At 37.8% G+C, this 23,487-nt stretch overlaps 1 long non-coding RNA gene across 1 annotated transcript in view; it reads left to right on the top strand.

Moving 5' to 3' along the window:
- The window catches only part of LOC131350968 (uncharacterized), a 46,506-nt gene extending 32,086 nt beyond the window's left edge, over positions 1 to 14,420 (top strand). Inside the window, exon 3 of the long non-coding RNA XR_009204324.1 lies at positions 10,462 to 14,420. This is a non-coding gene — a long non-coding RNA (uncharacterized LOC131350968). The remainder of the gene's footprint in view (positions 1 to 10,461) is intronic.
- The last annotated feature ends 9,067 nt before the right edge of the window (positions 14,421 to 23,487 follow it).

Raw genomic sequence — 23,487 nt, 5'->3', positions numbered from 1 at the left:
AAAAAAACATGATCAGCGTGACATTTGTCTGTTTCTGTGGTCGGCGTTGGGACCCGAAAGTGTTTGTTTTAACGGTGTGTTTACATTTGATGTGTCCTCCTACTTGTCTACCAGTTGACAGCAGAGTGGTTGAGCTTGTGGTTTAGAACGAACACTATGTATTCCCAGCCTCTTTGAGGACGCGTGTAATGTTTTCAAATGTCACTCTTTCTCTCACACGCACACACACACACGCACACACACACGCACACACACACACACACACACACAAACGCACACACCTACATGCCCACATTATCAGACACATGCTGAGCTAGAAGCAGTAAGTCTTAAAAAAAATATGAATAGAAAAAGCTTTTGCACAGCAGATTAGTAAAATGCCTCTTCCCAGCTGTGTAAAAGTCTTCACAGTGTAGAAAGCTAAAAAAGGTTTCTAAATATTTCAAGCGTTCTCGATTTACTATAAAGAGTAATAATGAAAGCAGCTGGTAGATTGTGAAAAGCATCAAGAGGAGAATATAATATGATTCTTCTGAAGGCTCCCACATGCTTCTGTTTCTGTAATTCCTTACTGACTTTTTAATTAAATCTGAAAAGTGGCTTATTTATTAGGTGTTTTTTTTTTCTTTTTCAATCTAATGACCCTAATCTCTGTAGCATTATAATATGTGCTCATTTCTACAGAGGTACTATTGCAGGATGAATCAAATAAACATCAACTACATCTGGAATTTAGAGTTGATTTATATCTAATCTTCTTAAAACATAAAAACAGAGCCCTAAATTGACTGTGTGGATACTAGACATGAAAGGGTTCAGTGTACACAAAGATATGTTTTAAAATCTGATGGTAAAAACAAATCTGACATTAGTATTTGTAAAAAAAAAAATTGTTGGCCAATACACCAGCTGTCTCTAGTAAGAGGATATTAGCTTGTTTGCAGGATTGTGGTTGAAGTCTGGGTCTGATGATGGACTCACAGTGCTGCAGGATGAATAAAATAAATATCTAAGAACAAATTTATTTTTATATTTTTGCCATCTAGCACTTTTACACAGTAGTGTATATTGGATACTATTGTGTTATTCCTCTGCAGTCAAAGGGTGGCCTTCAAACTAAAAAAAAAATGACCTACAATGCAATAATAATTTTTTTTTATTACCATACACAGTCATGCAGAGTAATTTTTATTTTATGTAGAAAGTTTTTAAAGATTGAGAATGACAAATAGTCTCTAGACCTACAATGTACAGTAATGCTTACAAGTCATTGAGAATTGCTATGTAAATTTTAAAAAGAGCATTAAATTGACTGTGAAAGGCATGAAAGGGCTCAACTTAAACAATGATGTTAAAAATTGTATAGTGAAAAAAATTTTTTTTAAAATTTTTAAACAAAACTCTTGCCAGCTACAGCTGATGTACATAGTAAGACATAATCAGGAGGATTTATACAGGATTGTGCTTCAAGTGTGGGTCCCCCTCATGCACTCACAATGCATTTTAAGTCAGGACATTATTTAGGCCATGTAAAAATTCTGTCAAATTCAGTTTCTTGACCCATGAGATTAGATTCTCCTCTAACATGTCTTGGTACATCTTTGCATTCATGTATCCCTCTGTGACGTGTTATCCTCCAGTATTGTTTAAAGATTTCCCTTTCCCGTTTCCCTTATCATGACACATCACTGTGGGTGTATGGCGATGTTGCCATCATACATGCAACCCTTCTTTCTCCAAACATTACAAGCTGTTGTTTCGTCTGACCAGAGAATATTGTTAGCAAATTATCCTGATTTGTCTGAATGCGCTCAGTGGTTATTTCGTATCAAAGGAGTTTTGTGTGTGTTGTAGGAACTGAGATGATCGTGGTGCAGTTATTTGCTTGTTGCTGCTTTCAGGTCATCCTGCAACTCTTTTCCAGTGACTGTTGCTTTGTCTCTTACTTTCCTTATCATTAGTCTGAGAGCGCGTTGTAAAATCTTGTGTGGAACAAGCAGTGACTGGTCCAGGAACTTTTCTCCCTGCGTCCTATCTTTGCTGTGACTCTGTAGCTTTTTACATTCTAGGGTTGTTGTTTTTTTGTCCATGTTGTCCATGAAGGAGTGTTTTTTTTTGTTTTGTTTGTTTTTTTAAACTTTTTTAAAAATTGTAAAAATCCTTTGCAGCATTCAGAAGATTTCTATCTAAAACCATATTTATTTTTATGCAACTTCTACAAATATTATATATATATATATATATATATATATATATATATATATATATATATATATATATATATATATATATACATTATATATTTTAACATGGTGTCTGATTTTCCTTGTCAGATTAATGTTTAAGGGCATCATCATAAAATACTAATAATTTCCCCACACTGTAGTTGATCACTACAACATGTTTTTACTGTTTGTATATGATTATATTTCTTGAAACTTTCACCTAAAAATGAATCTACTTTTGGCAAAGAGAAAAACATTTTTTTTAACAGTGAGACATGTTCTGCAGAACGTTTAGCTGCAGAATCATCAAAAACGCAATATACACACATCTTGAGACTAATATTTAACTGGAAGAGAATTCTTGTTGTTGTTGTTATTATTATTATTATTATTATTATTATTATTATTATTATTATTATTATTATTATTATTATTATACAGAACAGAAGGAACATGTGGTCCGTCAGATTTAAGATCGGCTTTGGAATTTGATTGAATGTAGTTTATTTAGATAGTTTAACATGAATTTAAACTAATTTTACAAAACAAAACACCAGTTTGCTAGCTCAAAGATTGTGCAGAGTGAATGTGATCCACTGACCCAATCAGCCATAACATTACATCACCTGCTTAATAGTGTGCATGTTCAGCTCGTGCCACAAAAACAGCTCTGACTCACTGAGGCATGGACTCCACTAGATCCCTGAAGGTGTGCTGTTGTATCTGGCACCAAGACACCAGCAGCAGATCCTATAAGTCCTGTAAGGCCTCCATGGATCTGATTTGTTTGTCCAGCACATCTCAAAGATGCTCTATCGGACTGAGATCTGGGGAATTTGGAGGCCAAGTCAACACCTCAAACTCTTTGTCATGTTTCACAAATCATTCCCGAACAGTTTTTGGTGATGCTCTGACCCAGTTACCTTGACATTACTGTTTGGTCTTTGTCAAAATTACTCAAATCCTTACACCTGCCCATTTTTTGCTGCTACCAACATGTCAACTTTGAGAAGTGACTGTTTACTTAATGTCTAATATATCCCACCCCTTAACAGGTACCACTGTATTGAAATAATCAATGCTGCTACAGGGTTCCTGGGTTTGTTCCTGAGTTTGTGTTGTTTGATTTGATTCCAGGCCTTTGAAATCATGTTGGCTGTACAACATGTTACATTAACAGTTCAAGACACTGTTGATGCAAATCGTCTCAAACTCATTGACCTAGAAACCAAACAAGTTATGTAATGTGTAGGAGCTGATTTTATGTTGGCGTAGCATTTCATTTCTGTGGAACTTACAGTAGGTTCACACATAAACCAGATTCAGTCAACTTATTATGATGATGATAGTGTGTGTGTGTGTGATAAATGCTGGCACAGAATGTTTTTCAAATGTAAATTTAATTTCAGTTTTGAGGAAACATTTAGTTCCATAGTGAGTGTTGTATAGAGTGTACACTCATATAGATATACATATACACTGTGTGTGTTGTACAGCATACATAACACATCATGATACTTAAACTACAATGTTGTGGATGTTGACCTCAAGCATTGAAAGTTGTCAGTTAAAATAATTACATTTTTATCATTATAGTCTTAATTTTAAGGGATTATAAGGTTGATTAATATAGCTAATTATGGTCATTAGAATGATGCAGTGCTACATGCTTTTATGTATCACACCCCAAATGGTCTAGGATTAATGATGCTAACATTACCACATTAACACACCGATCAGCCGTAACATTAAAACCACTGACAGGTGAAATAAATAACATTGATTATCTCATTACAGTGGCATCTGTTAAGGGTAAACAGACAGTTACCAGGAAATGGGCAAGCAAAAGAATCTGTGTGTGAGTGACTTTGTCAAGGGCCAAATTGTGATGGCTGGATGACTGAATCAGAGAATCTATAGATCATGACAAGGTGACTTGGCCTCCAAATCTGTGTGATGTACTGGATGAATAAGTGGACTCTTCCATGAAGGTCCTAACTAACAGGACTTACAGGAACTGTTGCTAATGTCTTGGTGCCAGATACCTCAGCACACCTTCAGAGGTCTTGTAGAGTCTCTGCCTCAATGAGTCAGGGCTGTTTTGATGGCACAAGGGCAACCTACATTATATTATGCAGGTGGTTTTAATGTTATGACTATCATTATTGTCACTGCAAATTTGTGATTTATCCAAACTCATGGGATGTTAAGATTAAGGTCAGAGGCATATTAAACAGCTGTGAAGTTACGTAATGTTTATATAACATCCAACACAATCAGAAAGTAACCAGAATGACATACACAGCGTTCGCGCAACTGATTGGATTACAATGAGTCATCTTATGGAAATCTCATATGTTTATGTTTTTTAAACCTTGTCTGCTTGACAAATGTGGATTTAGTTCAGTTCCTGTTTTAATTGTCACTTCATCTTCCCATCCCGTATCTGTACATTCATAGGATTTGCTGGAAAATTCGCATTATTTTCACACAGTGGCCAGGCCCAGGTTTCCAGCAAAGGTGAAAATCTGTGTAACTTCTTGTAATTCTCTTTGTCCTGATTAACTCCTTGTACTATACATAATTCCTGTTTTTTTTAGCTTCATTTCCATAATTAGAATTTAGATTTGAATTAATTTGCATAGGGAAAAAAGATCTTTATGCACCGTAAAATTAATAAATAAACTATTTATTAACAATAATATAAAGGTCTCTTACTAGATTTACAATTTGATTGGCTTCAAAAATCAATTCTGTTGAAACAGTCACCTGTGTTGCACAGCAGGCTTCATGAGTCATGAGTTTTGACTAAGCCTCCTTGCCGCGTTTGACGCAAAATCTAAAATAAAAATTAGGAAGTGGCTGTAGGTTAGCAGCTTGGCATGTTTTGGTGGCCTGTCATCTAAGGGAAAGCACAGAGATAATGTCTCTGAAGTGAAATCATCGCAGATAAGCCATAAAAAGAGCTAAATTCACGTACAGATGGAATTTTTTTCTTTAGGCACTGGGTGGGGAGAGTAGTCTGAAAACCACATCGGAGTGAAAGTATTCTTATTTTACAGTTTCACGTAGAAGTAAAAGCAGCCTTCAAAACGAACCCGGCCAAATATAAAGACTACGGCAAAAGACACACTGAATATAGTTTGGTTTCAGGTGAATCATTTCTGAACAAAAACTCAAGGTCTTCCATGTGAAGCCCCCCCCTCCCCCCATACCCTGTGTATTGGTCAAAATGAACAAAGAAATTAAAAAGTGCAACAGCTGCAAGAACCACATGCTTATGCACATGCAAAAAAATGGAGCTTTTCACCGACGATTATTATTTTTTTTGTAGGTCTCAGATATGTCAAAGTCTTTCATGTAACGATGACACTGAACTCATTTAATTTAGTTATTAGGTGCCAGTGTGTGAGCCTGAATCAGAAACAATGAGAGAACCTGTACGCCATGTCTCTTCCTGACCCCTCCCATTCCCATGAGTTGGCAAAAAAAAACACAAAATAAAACACAGGAAGTTGTTTGACTTCCAAGCCGTGCAAAACTGTACGTCTCTGCGTGGTAACTGTTCTTTGTCTCTATTGTTTTATTCGCTTCACTCCAGCAAACTCGATGCCCTCGTCACCTTAATTGGTGTATAATGGCAGGCAAAAATCGAGCCTGTATTATAATAGGGATCTTATCTCGATGATTATGAGCAGTGATCCCTTTGTGCACATGAGTAAGTGAACACAGGTGAAGAAAAAAAAAAAATGTCAGACAGACATCTAGGAGCCAAAGCACGTGTGATACAGATATGACTATCTGTTTACAGGCTGCTGAAACCCACCTCGCAAAAAAACAAAAAAAATGAGTTGACTGAGGTGACTCATGGCATTGAGACACATCCTGAGATATTAACCCTGTCCTTACACAACCGCAGACGACTTTACTTCAGGCGCCAACGGACCATCAACATGATTTTCACACGCACTGGTTTCGCCTTTAGGGTGTATAATAAAAGTTTTGCCTCATTTTATTTACACCATGGAATAAAATGACGATGTGCTTATGGCTCGGTGGCAAACAAATATTACTCAAGCGTGATGTGGGGCTTTCACCTGCATGCTGATTGTTCTTGCATAACTTTATTTGAGTTTCTGCACAGTCAAGGGAGGTTTCTGCTTTTTAACCTTTAACCAGAACAGTTTGGTTCAATTTTATCTTAATAATAGACAGTACATGACTTGTATATTACATTACAAACTATATTCACATGACGGAAGACAATACATTATATTCACGTTCATAAGATCATAATCAACAAACTGCTCTGTGATAACTCGAGCCAAGTAACCCCTGTCCTGCCAGCTGCTTTTTATTGGGCTGACTAAGGTCATTATCTTGAGACAGTAGTCTGCCTTTTGTTTATTCACTTCCAAGAGAGAGAGAGAGAGAAAGAGAGAGAAAGACAGGAAGAGGTAGCGAGAGGAGAGAAACTGTCTCAGCCTCAGTGAGAGTGCGCACTGCCTGGGGCGACACTTACACGCCCTGACATGTTGAGCTGCCTCTGCTCTCCCTCCTTGTAGCATTGTCCGGCACTGTGCAAACAAAAAGTCATGCAGTCTGGAGCTGCTGCACTGAGAAAAGACTTTATTCAGCTCCCTCTGAACCTCTGAAACAGCCCCAGCCCCAGCCCCAGCCCCACTCCACACACACACACACACACACACACACACACACACACACACACACACGCGCACACACACAGCTCTCTCTCCTCAAACTTGATAGAAGGATTAGGCTCAGACAGCACTGCAAGCATTTAAACCTTCACCACTACACTTTTTGTTCTCAAAAATGTTTGTCTTCACCTCTTGCAGTTCCCGATTAACTATTTAACAAGGCTTCATTAGCTTGAGACACGCAAGCACACACAGCATGTCAGGATGCTTCTTCTCAACATGGGCTCACCATTGTAAATTCATACAAAACTAAGTGAGTTAACTTTCCATTGCTTATCTTGTGAGGACAGAATGAAACAATGCCCTACACAGTCCATAGTGTCATTGCCAGCCCTGCTCTATCCTGGGTGTCTGACTCATCTCTGAAAATCAACAAAAGCCATTTTGCCTGCTCCTTCAGGCTTGGGGGGTACTAGCACTTGTTAAACCACCCTTTCATTTGATTCATAATTGAGTGCCCTAATACCACATGCACAACATCTTTAACAGGATCCACCCTGTCATGCTGCCTCATTAAGTTAGGCGTTGGTTTTCATCCAGTCTTCTACTATCCTGTTTCAGTGAGTCCACTATTTAACTCACTATTCCTGTTCTTGGCTGGCAAAAGTGGACCTCAGAGTGATCTTCTGCAATGCTGTAATGTAGTTTATCCCCCTCAGTGTTTCCTATGTTGTGGTGTTGAGATTTCTGCTCACCACAGTTTGCTTATTTACCCTTCTCATCAGCTCAAACCAGGCAGGATATTCTCCATAAACCTTTCTCATCACCAAGTCATTTTCACCCACAGAATCGCAGCTCACTGGATGTTTTTTTTTTTTTTTTTTTTTTGTGCTTGATTGCAGCATTCTGTGTAAACTTTAGCATCTGTTGTGTGTGAAGGAGTCAGCAGTTTCTGAAAAATGCTCAAATCCAACAACCATGCCATGGTCAAAGTCATTCTGATGTCATTATGCCACTTGTACATGATTGGCTAAGTAGATAATGGCTTAAATTGAGCGAGGGTTTTCGGTTCCCTGGTGGTCTGGGAGCCTGTGCTCTCACTGCTGTGGCCTGGGTTCGATTCTTGGGAAGGGAATCAATAAAAAATAAATAAATAAATAAAATGCCGATCTGATGATATGCTTTGGCGAGCCCAAAAGGAGCAGCTGAAAGAACTGGACAGTGCTGGGTCCTTCTATAGGCCATGTCCTGCTCAAGATGTTCTACCAGTCTTCAGTGACCAGCATTAATATTTAATTAATATAATAAATAAACAGAACTCTAGCATATGTACTCCTTCACTCCTTTGATTATTTTTATTATTTCTATGTATCTTATACTATTTTTATTTCACACTATTTTTGATGTATATTTGAGGTTTATTTGATTTTACTATGTCAAATTGAATTAATAAAGGTTTGTTGTATCACATCAACAGGTGTTTCAATTAATGTGGCCTAAGCGTGTGTGTTTGTGTGTGTGTCAGTTTAAGAGGAATCAGCAGTTACTGGAAAGGAATATAAAGGTTACTGTCTATTTGATCGACTTTGCCCCATTTATTTCCTTCCTAAATGTGTAGTGATTTCAGTCATTTTACTCATTTCAGTCTTTCATCTCTTAGTTGTTCCCTTTTGTGCAGCGAAGCCAGAAATTTAGTCTCAAATATGGTGACTGCAACAGAAAAAAAATCATATGACTGAAACGGTATGATAGTGTTATTAAAAGGAGTCTCATGCTGGGTTTTTTTTTTTTTTTTTGCTTTCATCATTACATTGAGACTGTAGGTTTTTTTTCTTTCTTTCTTGGTGTGTGTGTGGGGTGTGTGTGTGTGTGTGTGTGTGTGTTTGCTTCTGTGCTATTTGGTATTTTTGGTTCTAATGTGTTTGATGTGTTAAATAGACAGCTAGGTTTTATGCTGGTTATGGGTGACTGCAGCTTTCAGTGTGTTATCTCTCACTGCTCATGGTATCTGGGGCTAATCCTTGATTAAGCAAAGTCCAGGAACAAACCAGACTTTGGGATTTTGTTCAAATACCTGTCTAAGTACAAGGTGAAGAAATCTGAAGTCTGACTTAATGAATGTCGTAGTGTCTCATTTAAAACACTCAGATTAAAAAATGTGGTATCACATTTGTCTAGTTTTCCATATCTCAAAGTGACTCTAAGATTAAAGATAAAGAAAGATTAAGATTTAAAAAAACAAAAACAAAAAACAAAACTAATATCCAGCTTTACATTTTCTTATTCTATTGGCAATGAATTTTGTTCTTTCTAAAATAAATAAATAAATAAATAAATAAATAAATGTTTGCACTTAGCGAAACTATCTGCCAACTGAACAAGACTATTTCAAGCAATGTCTAGTAATAAGTTTAATAATCTTATATTTAATTTATTTCACTTGATTCTATTTTAGATATGTTATTTTTTGCAGTGAAAATCCTAGTCTCAGCTGATCAGAGTACAGTGAGACAAGAGCCAGACAAATTGCTTTAAATATAAACATGAGACCTCTCTTTAAAACCCTTAGAACTCTAGAACTGAACCGATTTTTAGGTTAGAGTTAATATTGTTTGTGTCATAACAGAATAATTGTCAAAATCTGATGCTGCTATTTCATGTCGAGTGTCCACACTTATGGACATTCAATTTGTATATTTTAGGAAAATATAAGCTGTAAATCAACTATAAATAACTTAGGAAAACTAATGGAACTTAACAGAATATTGTAGCTCTGTAGAAATAATTTATCAAAAAATAAATAAATTTTTAATTGTGTATAAATAATTTTTGGACATCTTTTTTGAAAGATTACTATTATGATTATTATTATTATTGTTATTATTCATGCATTCTGTTTCTTTGTATTTTTTTGTCACTCATGGACGGTCCATGCATATCAAAAAGTTTATTCCTGAAAGGGTTAATACGAAGAAGAAAACACGGCCATGGTGTTGAAATATGGCGGATGCCGTGTTTTCAGTCTGCTAACAAATGTGATGACTCACGTCAAACAGGCGGACGTCTACTTGTTCACTCACTCACTCACACACACAGTCTTTTCTTTGAGCCTCCTAACAATCTGCATAGCACACACACATTTCTAATTAATTCACTTCAATGGCTTATTGTTTTCAGAAGATGACATCTACAGTCAGTGGCTTGTTCTGTAGTAGCTATTGACGTGATTTGGTTTGCACATGCAAACTTTTTACTGCTGAGTCAAAAAAAAAAATGTGTGACTGATACTAACTAGGCTAATTGTATTTTATTGTATTAAAGGACTACTGAAGGCAATGAAAATCTAAGTATTTAAGTATATCGTAAATTGAAGTATACATAATTTTATTTCCTTATGTTTTCCCGACTTATCTTACTTTTCAGCTGAAATCTCAAATCTTTCGACTCATTTAAAAAAAACTCTACCTTACATGCTCCAGAAATTTGGATTTGGAGTATTAAAAAAATAACATTAGAAATGGTAATTCAGACAACAAATCCTGTATCATATGTCCTTTTTTTTTTTTCCTCTGCAGGAAATTCAGCTCTGCTCTGAGCACTGAGGTTGTCTAGTCGAAGCCACCTGAACTTTATACCTGCTTAAAATAACCCTGCCTAGATCAGCCAATTAGCAGAGTGCAGTAGGCAGTGACTCACTCCTCTGGTATACCCACACATACGCACTCACATTGTCCTACTTCTGATGTAAAGCCTGCAAAGCCTGGGCTGGTCCCGGGTTCATTTTCAAAGGAAAAAAGAAACTATACGTCTTAGTGATTATACCAGAGATGGACATACGCATTCATAAATAAGTAAAAGTGGTGTATTTATTTATTTTTAATGTATCAGCTCATTAAGCACATTTTATACACAAATGACAAATTGTGTCCTCAAATCAAATAAATCACACGTGATCAGTTTTATTGCTGTAATAAAAACTTGTCATAAGGCCAGGAAAAGCTAGATATTATGTGAGCGATGTTTCAGGAGGAACCCTGCGGCCCTGCTGCTGCACTTGTTGACACTTCCTAGTGGGGATTTTTCAGGAGGAGTCCTGAGGTGACAGAATGAAAGGGCCTATGGGATGACTAACACCTCTGGAAAGTACACAACGATTCCATAAGAAAGCCACTGCCCTGGGGTGAAGCAGGGGGCAAACAGCCCACAGGTGAGCAGGATCATCGCCCTCGAGGAGTCTGAGGCAAACCAGAGTGACAAGGTTTTTTTTTTTCTTTCTTTAAGGTATAATTCACCCAGAAATGCTGACAACAAATAATAATGCTAGATTGCAGCAAATGAGTGTGAGTCAACTGAATGTAGATCTTAACTTTCGTTTGTTTTTCTTTGCTTATTATTGACAGTGTGCTTCTGGTGAAGGACTTTATTTATTGATTGATTGATTTTGAAGATGCTGGTTTTTATTAGCACTCTGCAAACAAGAGCATCAGCACTAAACACTGAGCTAACAAAAAATGGGGTTTTTTTTTTGCAAGATTTCAGAGGGTTCCTCAAAGAAATCAGTTCGACAGCCATTCCTGTCAGGCCTTGTTTGAATTGCAGTGTTATCAAATGCAAAGAAACACAAGAGATGATAATGTATCTTGATTTGGCCAAACCCTGGCAGAAATTAAGCCTGTATATTTATTCTTTGTAAGAGGTTGAGTGACACACTTTTTCCATGACTCCAGGGAAGGCCACTTCTTGTGCCTGTCCTCTTTTGAGTCTCTGATGAGACCAGCACAGTTACGCTCAAACAACTTCTGCAACCCCCTTTCTTCCTGTAAACAGCTGTGTGTGTGTGCGTGTGTGTGTGTGTGTGTGTGTGTGTGTGAGAGAGAGAGAGAGAGAGAAAGAGAGAGAGAGAGAGAGAGCGCGAGCACTGCTGTTTTTATTTGCTCTTGGTCACCATTACCAGCTTTGGAAGTGTCAAGGTATAGGTCTTGAGTTTGTTTTTTTCCCCTCAATGCACAAAGTTAAACGTTTAACTTGTGGTTCTGTCTGTCTGTGTAAATAAATTGCCCATGATCTTGAATTGCCTAGGTTTATATGCAAAGTTAATATTGTTCTATCCTGCCTCCTGTCTGTTTGTTTGTTTGTTTGTTTGTTTGTTTGTTTGTTTGTGTTTCCTTAACTAATGGACCTGTGACAAACCCACGCATGATTTAGCCAATTAAACAAGGAAATGACTCATTATGTGCTCCACAATGGACTGATGACCCAACAAGCATGACTTCTCCTGCCTGTTACCAGGATATGCTCTGGATCCAGCGAGACCCTGATTAGGAAAAAACAACAGTTACAGAAGATGAATGAATGAATGAATGAATGAATGAATGATTCAGATACTTACAGGTAAAAAAAATATGCTAGTACACTAGTGTGTTTGTCATTTTTGAAAGAAATGAATTGCAATTTGAATGCTATTATGAGCAATATAACTTTCACATGACTAACATTAAGCTTGAGAATAAAAAGCGGTATCTGAACAAAACAAAAAAATGTTCCATTGTCTCTAGTTACAGCTGGCTGTAAACCAAACTGTACAGGAAGACTTACATTAAATAATCGACCACATTTCAAACCACATCTTTGGCTCTTGTCTGTTTCCAGAGAAACCAGTGAAGAGAAGAGACTAGATAACGCTATGGTTTGTTGAGGGATATTCAGTTCAACAGTAGAAAGTTCTAGAAAGCATACAATGATGATCACAGCTTCGATAATGCTGAAGTTCGAACACTAAACATGCAGTGCTGTGACCTTCGTGCTTCTTCTGTACACTACTGGAAATGAAGTCAGGAGTATTTCAGTGGTATTAGGCCAAATACAATAGCTGAACAATTTCTCACTTCCTATTTCCCCGGGTTTCTCTTTCACTTTGGACCTTCCTTTCACCTCTCTCCAACCGCCTTTATTTACATAAACTAGCTCATACTCACTGAGGAACTTCAGTGTACCTTGTTTTTTGTTTTGTTTTTTTGCAGTCATATTTTTGCTTCGTTTCCCTGAAAGCACGCATTCAATTTTTTTGACATTCGTAGTTCTGTATCATTTGACAACTAATTTTTTTTAATTTAGTTTAATTTTGCCAGTGTTGGTGATTTAGACTTAGAGTCAAATAACTGAAAGTAATTTTAACTCGTCTGATTTTTCAGCCAGTCTGGGCTTTGATTAAATGGCAAACAAAAAAAATAATACAGTGGTTACTATCTAAAGTAAATCCTGTCTCCTAAATTGTGTTACTTAAACTAAACTAAACCGACTTCTCACCAAAACCAAGCTACTTAATTCTTACCACAAAGAAGACAAAAAAAGCACTGACCAACACAACTGCTGTCCCAAATTACTGGTACATCCATACATGGAACTGATATTGCTAACTAAATTAACCATCTAGAGGTTAATATTCTTGAAGATGTCAACTAGAAGATGTCACTATTCCTCAAACAGATGTGTTCAAGGGTGTCATTTAATCCTTTGCTTTTTCTTTTTGCTTGATCATCATCATACTCAGGAAGTCCTTCAAATTGTCTAGAAATCTATTTTAGACATCTGTACACTTGGTTACTTCACTGTTGCTTGTGCTAAATTGGTAGATGTGTGTTTGTGTAGACGCATGTTCCTACACCAGGGTCCCACTTCCCAAAAACATGCTGGTAAGTAGACTGGCTAAGAGAAAATGACTGTGTGCGTGTGTGTGTGTGTGGAGGTGGTGCAATGCAAATGACCGGCATCCCAACCAGGGTGTACAGTATCTCCCACTCAGTGTTCTCAGGATAAGCTCTGGATCTAGCAGGATGAAACTATGAACCAGGTCTTCACTTCAAACAGGAAGGAAGACAAAAGATCTAAAGATGAAGTGTAGCTTTCCCACCTCTTCTGTATGACTAATTCACATAAAGCATGGGAGATCAGCTGAGGCATCAGAGGAAGCCAGATCGACATCAACAAAGTGAGTGACACATGCAGTGCAGAGAAGTTCTTCACACAAAACCAAGATACTTCTTATTTACAGTTTAAGTAATCAGTGGGTGTTCCAATTTCTGGTTGCCATAGTAATAACATTTCTCAGTGGGCGGAGGAACTAACATTCTACTTGACAACAAGTATAAAACTCAGCAGTGTATAACTGCATCATATCATATGAGATGAAGGAGAAGCAGTGTGAACGCTTTGTCACAGATCACATGCTCTCTACAGTCTTCACTCCCACTGGTAGTCACTGCATCAAGTTGCTTCATATTTCCATAAAGTTCTACTTTTCTTAACTTTGTTGCGTCACTGGACACGCCCACATATTGTCCCCAAAGCTCGCTGTCACTCAAGTCACTGGGAGGCATTCAACTTGTTAGTATTTAGTGACTTTACCTTTTTATTACCTGACTTCACTACATAAAAATGACATTTTAGGGAATAAAAATATCTTAAAACTAGTCAAATCTATTACAATATTAAAATCTAACCGAACCAAAGAATAATTTAATTCAATTTATTTGTATAGCGCTTTTAACAATGGACATTGTCTTAACAGCTTAACAGAAGTACAGAAACAGGTATATATATATACCTATATATATATATATAAAGTTTAAATGAAAGTTTCTATTTTATCCCTATTTTAACCCTAATGAGCAAGCAAACACTCTCTGTGATGAGATAATGAAGAAACCTTGAGAGGAACCAGCTCAGTAGGGAACCCATCCTCATTTGGGTGATACTGGACAGTAATACTAAAACTGGACAGTAAATACTAAATCAATTTCCAGACATCTGACTATTTTATTTTTACATTTTCTTGTTCTATTAGGGGATCTTTGTTATTGTTAGAACTGCAGACAAACTGAGATTAAATCTTGAGCCTGTAAACCTTTGGTCTCTGCTGTAAATGTGTTCTGTATTCTTTGTCACAACAGTGAGTCAATAGATTTGCATGATTTTCAGCTTTGTGGACCACACTACAAAAATTTCCCCCAGCTTGTAGCTAATACACATGCACCAGAAGCTATGAAGCAGGTCTTTACATCATACAGGCGGGAAGACGAAAGATCCAGAGCTGAGGTGTAGCTTTCCCACCTCTTCTGTATGACTAATTCACATAAAGCATGAAAGATCAGCTGAGGCATCAAAGGAAGCCAGATCGACATACAACAACAACAACAACAACAACACTAAAAATAATATATTTAACAATTTGTAACTATAAAAATTAGCTGACATTAGTGGTCATAAATTAGATGACCGATTTCCAAAAAATATTAAAGGAATGTTTAATTTTCCATAATTACTAATGTGTTAAAATATAAAATTCCAGTTGTTAGTTATTAACATTAGTTAAAAGTTATTGGTTAACAATTAATTACTAATCACAGTACTAATTAATTCATGCATTCATTTAATCAAATCTGTTTATATTGTTTGTATTATATATATATATATATATATATATATATATATATATATATAATTTTTTTTTTTTTTTTGTATATTTTCTATTTTAATTGGCCAGAATGTAGTGCATAAGACACATTCTCCTTTTATTTTGTGACAGTTATTATAAATATGCAGAATTTTATGATTTTATGAAAGTGGAAAAGAGTATAAATATATAAAGAGAAAACCTATATGTTAGTCTACAAATGAAAAATAAATAAATAAATAAAACATAAGTGAACCTTCTCTTGTTTGTGTCTAAAATTCTTTAAAAGGACTCACAAGGCTCCTTACATTTACACAATATTCTCAGGTCTAAACAATAGCATACCGTCTTAAAGGGTGAATTGGCTCTTCTGAGGCTATTTTACGCACTGAAAATGAGAGGAAACTTACTTGTGTGATGGGCATGAGATAAAATACCAGAAGGTGGGTAGTACTATGGAAAGTTTTGTGTGAATGAACTCAATAGAGGAAGACATTTGTCTGGGGTCTTTAACCACAGCATCCTGAGCACACTGCCTCTTGTCTGCAGCTCAAGGTTTGACTTACTGTGCTTGTTGAAAGAGTGTGTTAATGCTTCTGTGTGTGCTTTTCCAGGCAAAGAATGTAGATTTCCTGAATCGTGTGGTCAAAACATTGAAAAGCTGCAAATACTGCTAGAGGTTTGGTTGGCCCACAGCAATAAGCAATGACAGCAGCAATTGTTGAAAGTGTATATAGAGATTGTTGGACACCAGAGAGGGATGTGAGTGCTTTCTTCTTATGTGTATGTACCCTGAGGGGTTTCAGAGTCAATTGAGAATCAGTGTATGGAACTGTTCTCAGCAAGGAGCATATAATCATCTAACTGAAACTGCAGGTTTAGTCATGATCTCCAAAAATATGACTATAAACCCTTCTCCATAAACCCAGTTTAGTGAACCATCATAAATCAGCTGTGTTTCTTGTTCTGGTGTTCCACAGGGATCAATGCTTGGGCCTCTGTATTTACAATAAACATAATAAACTTGAGGACTATAGGAAAGTCACAATTAGAGAAAAATTATTGTATAAAATAAAGAATTCAAAGGCAGATTCAAATTTGCACCAAATATACCACATATTATTAAGCACAAAAACATACTGGCATCCCTAAACAATATTTCAAATAAATACACACAAATGGAGTGGAACAGCTCTTTATTCTTACACCACTTTCTGGGGGTCATGAAGTATTCCAATCCAGTCTACATGTGTTTTGTAGATGTGACGAAGATCTATGATTGCGTGTGTTGGAAGATATGAAGGTATTGCAAGCAATTGCCTACAAAAGTGAGTACACCCCTCACATTTTTGTAAATATTTTATTATATCTTTTCATGTGACAACACTGAAGAACTGCTACAATGTAAAGTATTGAGTGTACAGCCTGTATAACAGTGTAAATTTGCTGTCCCCTCAAAATAACTCACAGCCATTAATGTCTAAACCGTTGGCAACAAAAGTGAGTACACCCCTAAGTGGAAATGTCCAAATTGGGCCCAAAGTGTCAATATTTTGTGTGTCCACCATTATTTCCCAGCACTGCCTTAAACCTCTTGGGCATGGAGTTCACCAGAGCTTCACAGGTTGCCACTCCTCCATGATGACATCACAGAGCTAGTGGATGTTAGAGACCTTGCGTTCCCCCACCTTCCATTTGAGGATGCCCCACAAATGCTCAATAGGGTTTAGGTCTGGAGACATGCTTGGCCAGTCCATCACCAATGCAGTGGTCATCTTGGAGGTGTGTTTGGGGTCATTATCATGTTGGAATACTGCCCTGCGGCCCAGTCAGGGCAGGGGATCATGCTCTGCTTCAGTATGTCACAGTACATGTTGGCATTCATGGTTCCCTCAATGAACTGTAGCTCCCCAGTGCCGGCAGCACTCATGCAGGCCCAGACCATGACACTCCCACCACCATGCTTGACTGTAGGCAAGACACACTTGTCTTTGTACTCCTCACCTGGTTGCCGCCACACACGCTTGACACCATCTGAACCAAATAAGTTTATCTTGGTCTCATCGAACCACAGGACATGGTTCCAGTAATCCATGTCCTTAGTCTGCTTGTCTAGAGCAAACTGTATGCAGGCTTTCTTGTGCATCATCTTTAGTAGAGGCTTCCTTCTTGAACGACAGCCATACAGACCAATTTGATGCAGTGTGTGGCGTATGGTCTGAGCACTGACAGGCTGACCCCCCACCCCTTCAACCTCTGCAGCAATGCTGGCAGCACTCATACATCTATTTCCCAAAGACAACCTCCGAATATGACGCTGAGCACATGCACTCAACTTCTTTGGTCGACCATGGCAAGGCCTGTTCTGAGTGGAACCTGTCCTGTAAAACCACTGTATGGTCTTGCCCACCGTGCTGCAGCTCAGTTTCAGGGTCTTGGCAATCTTCTTATAGTCTAGGTCATCTTTATGTAGAGCAACAATTCTTTTTTTCAGTTCCTCAGAGAGTTCTTTGCCATGAGGTGCCATGTTAAACTTCCAGTGACCAGTTTGAGAGAGTGTGAGAGCGATAACACCAAATTTAACACACCTGCTCCCCATTCACACCTGAGACCTTGGTAAATGGCTAATTGGGCCCAATTTGGACATTTCCACTTAGGGGTGTACTCACTTTTTTGCCAACGGTTTAGACATTAATGGCTGTGTGTTGAGTTATTTTGAGGAGACAGCAAATTTACACTGTTATACAGGCTGTACACTCACAACTTTACATTGGAGCAGATTGTCATTTCTTCAGTGTTGTCATGAAAAGGTATAATAATAAAATATTTACAAAAATGTGAGGGGTGTACTCACTTTTGTGAGATACTGTATATATAGTTCGGTCTTTTTATGTGTACAGTGAGAGTATGCGACTTGTATCCACTCCTGTTTGTGGTCTTTATGGACAGGACAGGAAGACGCAGCCAAGGTTTGAGAGTTATCCAGTATGGGGAACTAGAGGTAACATCCTTGTGATATTCTTTTAGGACTTCGGACATACTTTCAGATGTTTGGCTGCTGCTTGTGAAGCTGCTAGGATGCAAAACAGCAACTCCAAGACCAGAACCATACTCCCAGAGAAGACTGGGGTACATCCTTCAGGTAGGGGCGACACTTTAAAGAAGAGTTTACACACACTATATTGCCAAAAGTATTCGCTCACCCATCCAAATAATCAGAATCAGGTGTTCCAATCACTTCCATGGCCACAGGTGTATAAAATCAAGCACCTAGGCATGCAGACTGTTTTTACAAACATTTGTGAAAGAATGGGTCGCTCTCAGGAGCTCAGTGAATTCCAGCGTGAAACTGTGATAGGATGCCACCTGTGCAACAAATCCAGTCGTGAAATTTCCTCGCTCCTAAATATTCCACAGTCAACTGTCAGCTGTATTATAAGAACGTGGAAGTGTTTGGGAACGACAGCAACTCAGCCACGAAGTGGTAGGCCACGTAAACAGACGGAGCGGGGTCAGCGGATGCTGAGGCGCATAATGCGAAGAGGTCGCCAACTTTCTGCAGAGTCAATCGCTACAGACCTCCAAACTTCATGTGGCCTTCAGATTAGCTCAAGAACAGTGCGCAGAGAGCTTCATGGAATGGGTTTCCATGGCCGAGCAGCTGCATCCAAGCCATACGTCACCAAGTGCAATGCAAAGCGTCGGATGCAGTGGTGTAAAGCACGCCGCCACTGGACTCTAGAGCAGTGGAGACGCGTTCTCTGGAGTGACGAATCGCGCTTCTCCATCTGGCAATCTGATGGACGAGTCTGGGTTTGGCGGTTGCCAGGAGAACGGTACTTGTCTGACTGCATTGTGCCAAATGTAAAGTTTGGTGGAGGGGATTATGGTGTGGGGTTGTTTTTCAGGAGCTGGGCTTGGCCCCTTAGTTCCAGTGAAAGGAACTCTGAATGCTTCAGCATACCAAGATATTTTTGACAATTCCATGCTCCCAACTTTGTGGGAACAGTTTGGAGCTGGCCCCTTCCTCTTCCAACATGACTGTGCACCAGTGACCAAAGCAAGGTCCTGACCTCAACCCGATAGAACACCTTTGGGATGAATTAGAGCGGAGACTGAGAGCCAGGCCTTCTCTTCCAACATCAGTGTGTGACCTCACAAATGCGCTTCTGGAAGAATGGTCAAAAATTCCCATAAACACACTCCTAAACCTTGTGGACAGCCTTCCCAGAAGAGTTGAAGCTGTTATAGCTGCAAAGGGTGGACCGACGTCATATTGAACCCTATGGATTAGGAATGGGTTGTCACTTAAGTTCATATGCGAGTCAAGGCAGGTGAGCGAATACTTTTGGCAATATAGTGTATCTTAGGAGTGTTAGTTGCTGTATCCATCTGTGGTGGTGAAGCTGGACTATACATCCCAATCTTCATTAACAGTAACAGGAATTGTGGGTAGTGCCCAATCCAATTAGGGTGGGTCTTTTACTCAGTGATAAGATGATAAGCTCAACAATCGAAGAGAGCCTCGAAAGTAGAGACACTGCTCTCCTGAATTGAGAAGTGGTTCAGTACAGGCACCTTGCAAGAATCTCCTGAACAAGTCAGCTCCTTGCAGAGTTGTAGCAAAAATATGTCATTGGATAAAGAGCTCTCCACCTGGAGAGATTATCGCTCATGGCTGGCTTGGGAACATCTGGAGATCCTCCTAGTAGGCACTGGTGGTTTTGGTTGCAGATAGAGAAGTTTGACCTAACTGACTGAAAACTGAACTTTTCAGTCTGTTGTCATGGTAACCCCACAGCCGGAAAGGTGGAAGCAAAAAAAAAACAATAGATAAGTGAGCAGAAATCTCAAACAAATTTCATCAGCAAATTTCCCATATCCTCCATGTTCCAAATATAAATGATATCAACTGCAAGACCAGTCAAGTCAAATCCCTTACCATTGAGTCCTCAGAGATTCTATGCAGTATAACATAATTTTAATGTTAAAATCACACTCAACTATTATATATTTAAATTAAACTAAAAACATTATAAAATCTGCCCACTTATTGTATCTTTGATCATTCCTTTCTGACCACACAAACGGTTGCAACTGGCGCATGCATCATTATGTATTTTCAAAAAGAGAAACAAAGATTTTACTTTCCTTAGTGCTTAGAGTTGATTGTTGGAATTTAATCCAACTTATCTATTACTCTATAACAAAATCAATCTCAGAAGAAAAAGTGAAAGCTTGGTAGTTACAGGGAAAATTTTGGTTCCACAGCATCTATCATATTACGGTAAAGGGTCATAGTAAAAGTAATAAAAAAAAAACACTATACAGGCTGAAAGATTAACAGATATGTCTGTCTGTCTGTCCCATTTCTCATTCTGTCTAGTATATGCAGCAGAGAACATGATTTAAAGTAACCATTAAAAAAGTTAGAAACATACTGGTTTCTCACATTTACTGTAATACCCACAGACACTGTTTGGAGGAATGAACCACAAACCCTACTCTTGTCCAATGTGTGTATGTGTGTGTGTGTGTCTGTGTGACAGAGAGAGAGAGAGAGAGAGAGAGACAATGACATGCCCACAGCAGAGAATAGCTCAGCATAAGCTATATAATTATGTCCACATGTTTATGCCAAGTTGTGTGGAAGGTACCGTACTTTCCATGTCTTGTAGATTAGCTCTGATAGGCTGCCTGTTTGGAGGAAGAGAGAGTTCTCTTTTCATGTGAACACTCAAATTAAGGGGGAGTGTTTGTGTTCAGTAAGGTCTGTGTGCATGAGACACAGGACAGAGTTTCAGGTGTAGTGTATTGTATTAATTTCAAAACAAAATCTCTGCTCCTTTCTGTGCATAGCCTTAAATACAGCTCTTGTTTTTCACATTTATTTTTCTGGTATAAGAAAGAAATTACAAATATAAAGAATATATATATATATATATATATATATATATATATAATATTTAAAGCAAAGATAAGCAAGCACATACTAAATATTTCCATAATCAGTTTCACTTTTTATACATGCAGGTGTTTCTGAACTCTTAAAAAGTTTCCTCAGATTGACTTATCCAAAACGAATAAAGGTCTGTTCTAGCCTGTGCATCATTTTTCATGCAATACATAGGCACCAGTATGAAATCTGTACTCTGGACTCATGTGGTCTTTGAAATGACCCCCATGTTCTGTCCTCAGCCCTCTGCAGGCTTAGTTTGTGTTCTTGTTACTTTTACACCTACTATTAGAGTCTCATGTGATCTGATAACAAGTGGTCAGCATTATGTATAACAGCACATGGTGTCATGTGTGTCTCTGAGACACATTGTGATCTGTTTACTCAAACCACTTACACAGGGAAGTGATCAGGGACACGTGTACCTATTGTATGTGCACCTATTTGTAGTGTAAATGCTAACGTGTGTCGACATTAAAGGACCACCTCATCACCAGTGTTACCTGGTTTTTATGCACAATGGAGCTACTTCAAAAGCTTAACCATGCTATTGTGTCTGATGTGCACAAGAGAGTTTTACTGATCCATTTTTCTCTGTGCTTTAGAAACATTATGTTCATCTCTCTTGGCCTCAGGCTTCTTAGTGTTCAAATGAAACATCTCTTCTTATTAATGTAGTAATGTATTTATCTGAGACCCTTTAACCTTCTTATTTTTCAATTGTTCCAAAAATCTTAGCAACTTTTAACACCATTTTAGGAAACTGCATGTTTTAATTCTTCTTCATTAATAAGTGCGGTATGACTTCACATTTTAAATATCACATTTGCACAGATGGTCTTTTACATTTAAATACTGTACAGGGTTTGGAAATAGTATATTTTAGTTTGGCTCAACCATCAGATGCCACTGTTATAGGAAACCTTGGAACGTCCTTAATAATATTGACTTCATATAACAATATTGAACAAGGAAAAGCTGTGTAGGTTCTTGTTCCAGCTATAACTTGAAAATGTTATATATTCTCAAGAGCTTTGAACAACTATCAATGTTCGAAAATCTTATTCATGAAACATAACACTCAGTCAATGCAGAATATTATATATAGCTTTTTATGAAAGTCTTCATAGCACAGTTACTGTTACTGCTCTGTAACTTCTAATAACATTTTACGCATTCATCCTGCAGTGTTACTGCCATACTGCATTCATACTGCAATGATGTTCATAATTGGAGTCATCATTACGATCGAATGAGCGTGTCACATAGTATAATTAAATATTATTGGCTATCATCATCTACGCGAAGGAACATTATCAACCGATCAGAATTACGCATCACCCCTTCCCCTGCTCTTTATGAGGTAAAATGTCATTTTCTCCATTGTGAGCATATTTCTTGTGATATTTTATGTCAATGATTAATATAGGGTTTTATATTGTGGATACCTTAAATGATTAAATAACACATTTAACAGCCTTTCCAGTACTTTTAGGCAGCCATCCAAAATGCACGAGCGCTCATTACCTATCACTGTGCTGACAGAAAATCTCGTAATTTTATTTAGTATTCCTTATTCCCTAATGAAATTCATTCATGGAATGCAGAAGTGTTTCGATTTTTTATTTTTTGACAAGTGGTCAGGATGATTTTAAGACGCATGAAAATACCAGGTCTGACTCAACTGACCATGTGTGAGACACATGTGAGCACCAGGGTCATAATATGAGCACAATAGCCATTGACCGTAAATGTGCAAAGAACAAAAAAAAAATTCACCCAAAGCATTTCAGCACTGTTTCCCCGAGGAAGACGTGTTTTGATTCGTTTTAAACTGTTTAACCTTCTTGGTACACTGACAGATGGTGGATCAGATGCCTGATGTTTATCACAATTGTTTAAGAGTTTGTCTCAGATGAATGCAGCCTCCTTTCTATAACATCTGCCCTGTACTTAACTTTCTTCCATTTACATTATACTATCTTTTATGTGCATTGATGTCAGTTTCAGGGATTTGTGTTTGTGTGTTGTAGGGGTCTTCTCAGTATCTTCATACAACATCCAGATGCCTCTGCTTTTCTTTAAAAAATGTAATCTACGTATTATTCTATTGTGAAATAAAAGGTAAATAAAAGCTGACATAAATCTAAATCTTTGCCTCAGGTTCGTTATTTCTTCTCAGGTTGTGATGGT

Source organism: Hemibagrus wyckioides, linkage group LG03, assembly GCF_019097595.1.
Source record: "Hemibagrus wyckioides isolate EC202008001 linkage group LG03, SWU_Hwy_1.0, whole genome shotgun sequence".
Lineage (NCBI taxonomy): Eukaryota > Metazoa > Chordata > Actinopteri > Siluriformes > Bagridae > Hemibagrus > Hemibagrus wyckioides.
This window is presented reverse-complemented; position numbering and strand designations above follow the sequence as displayed.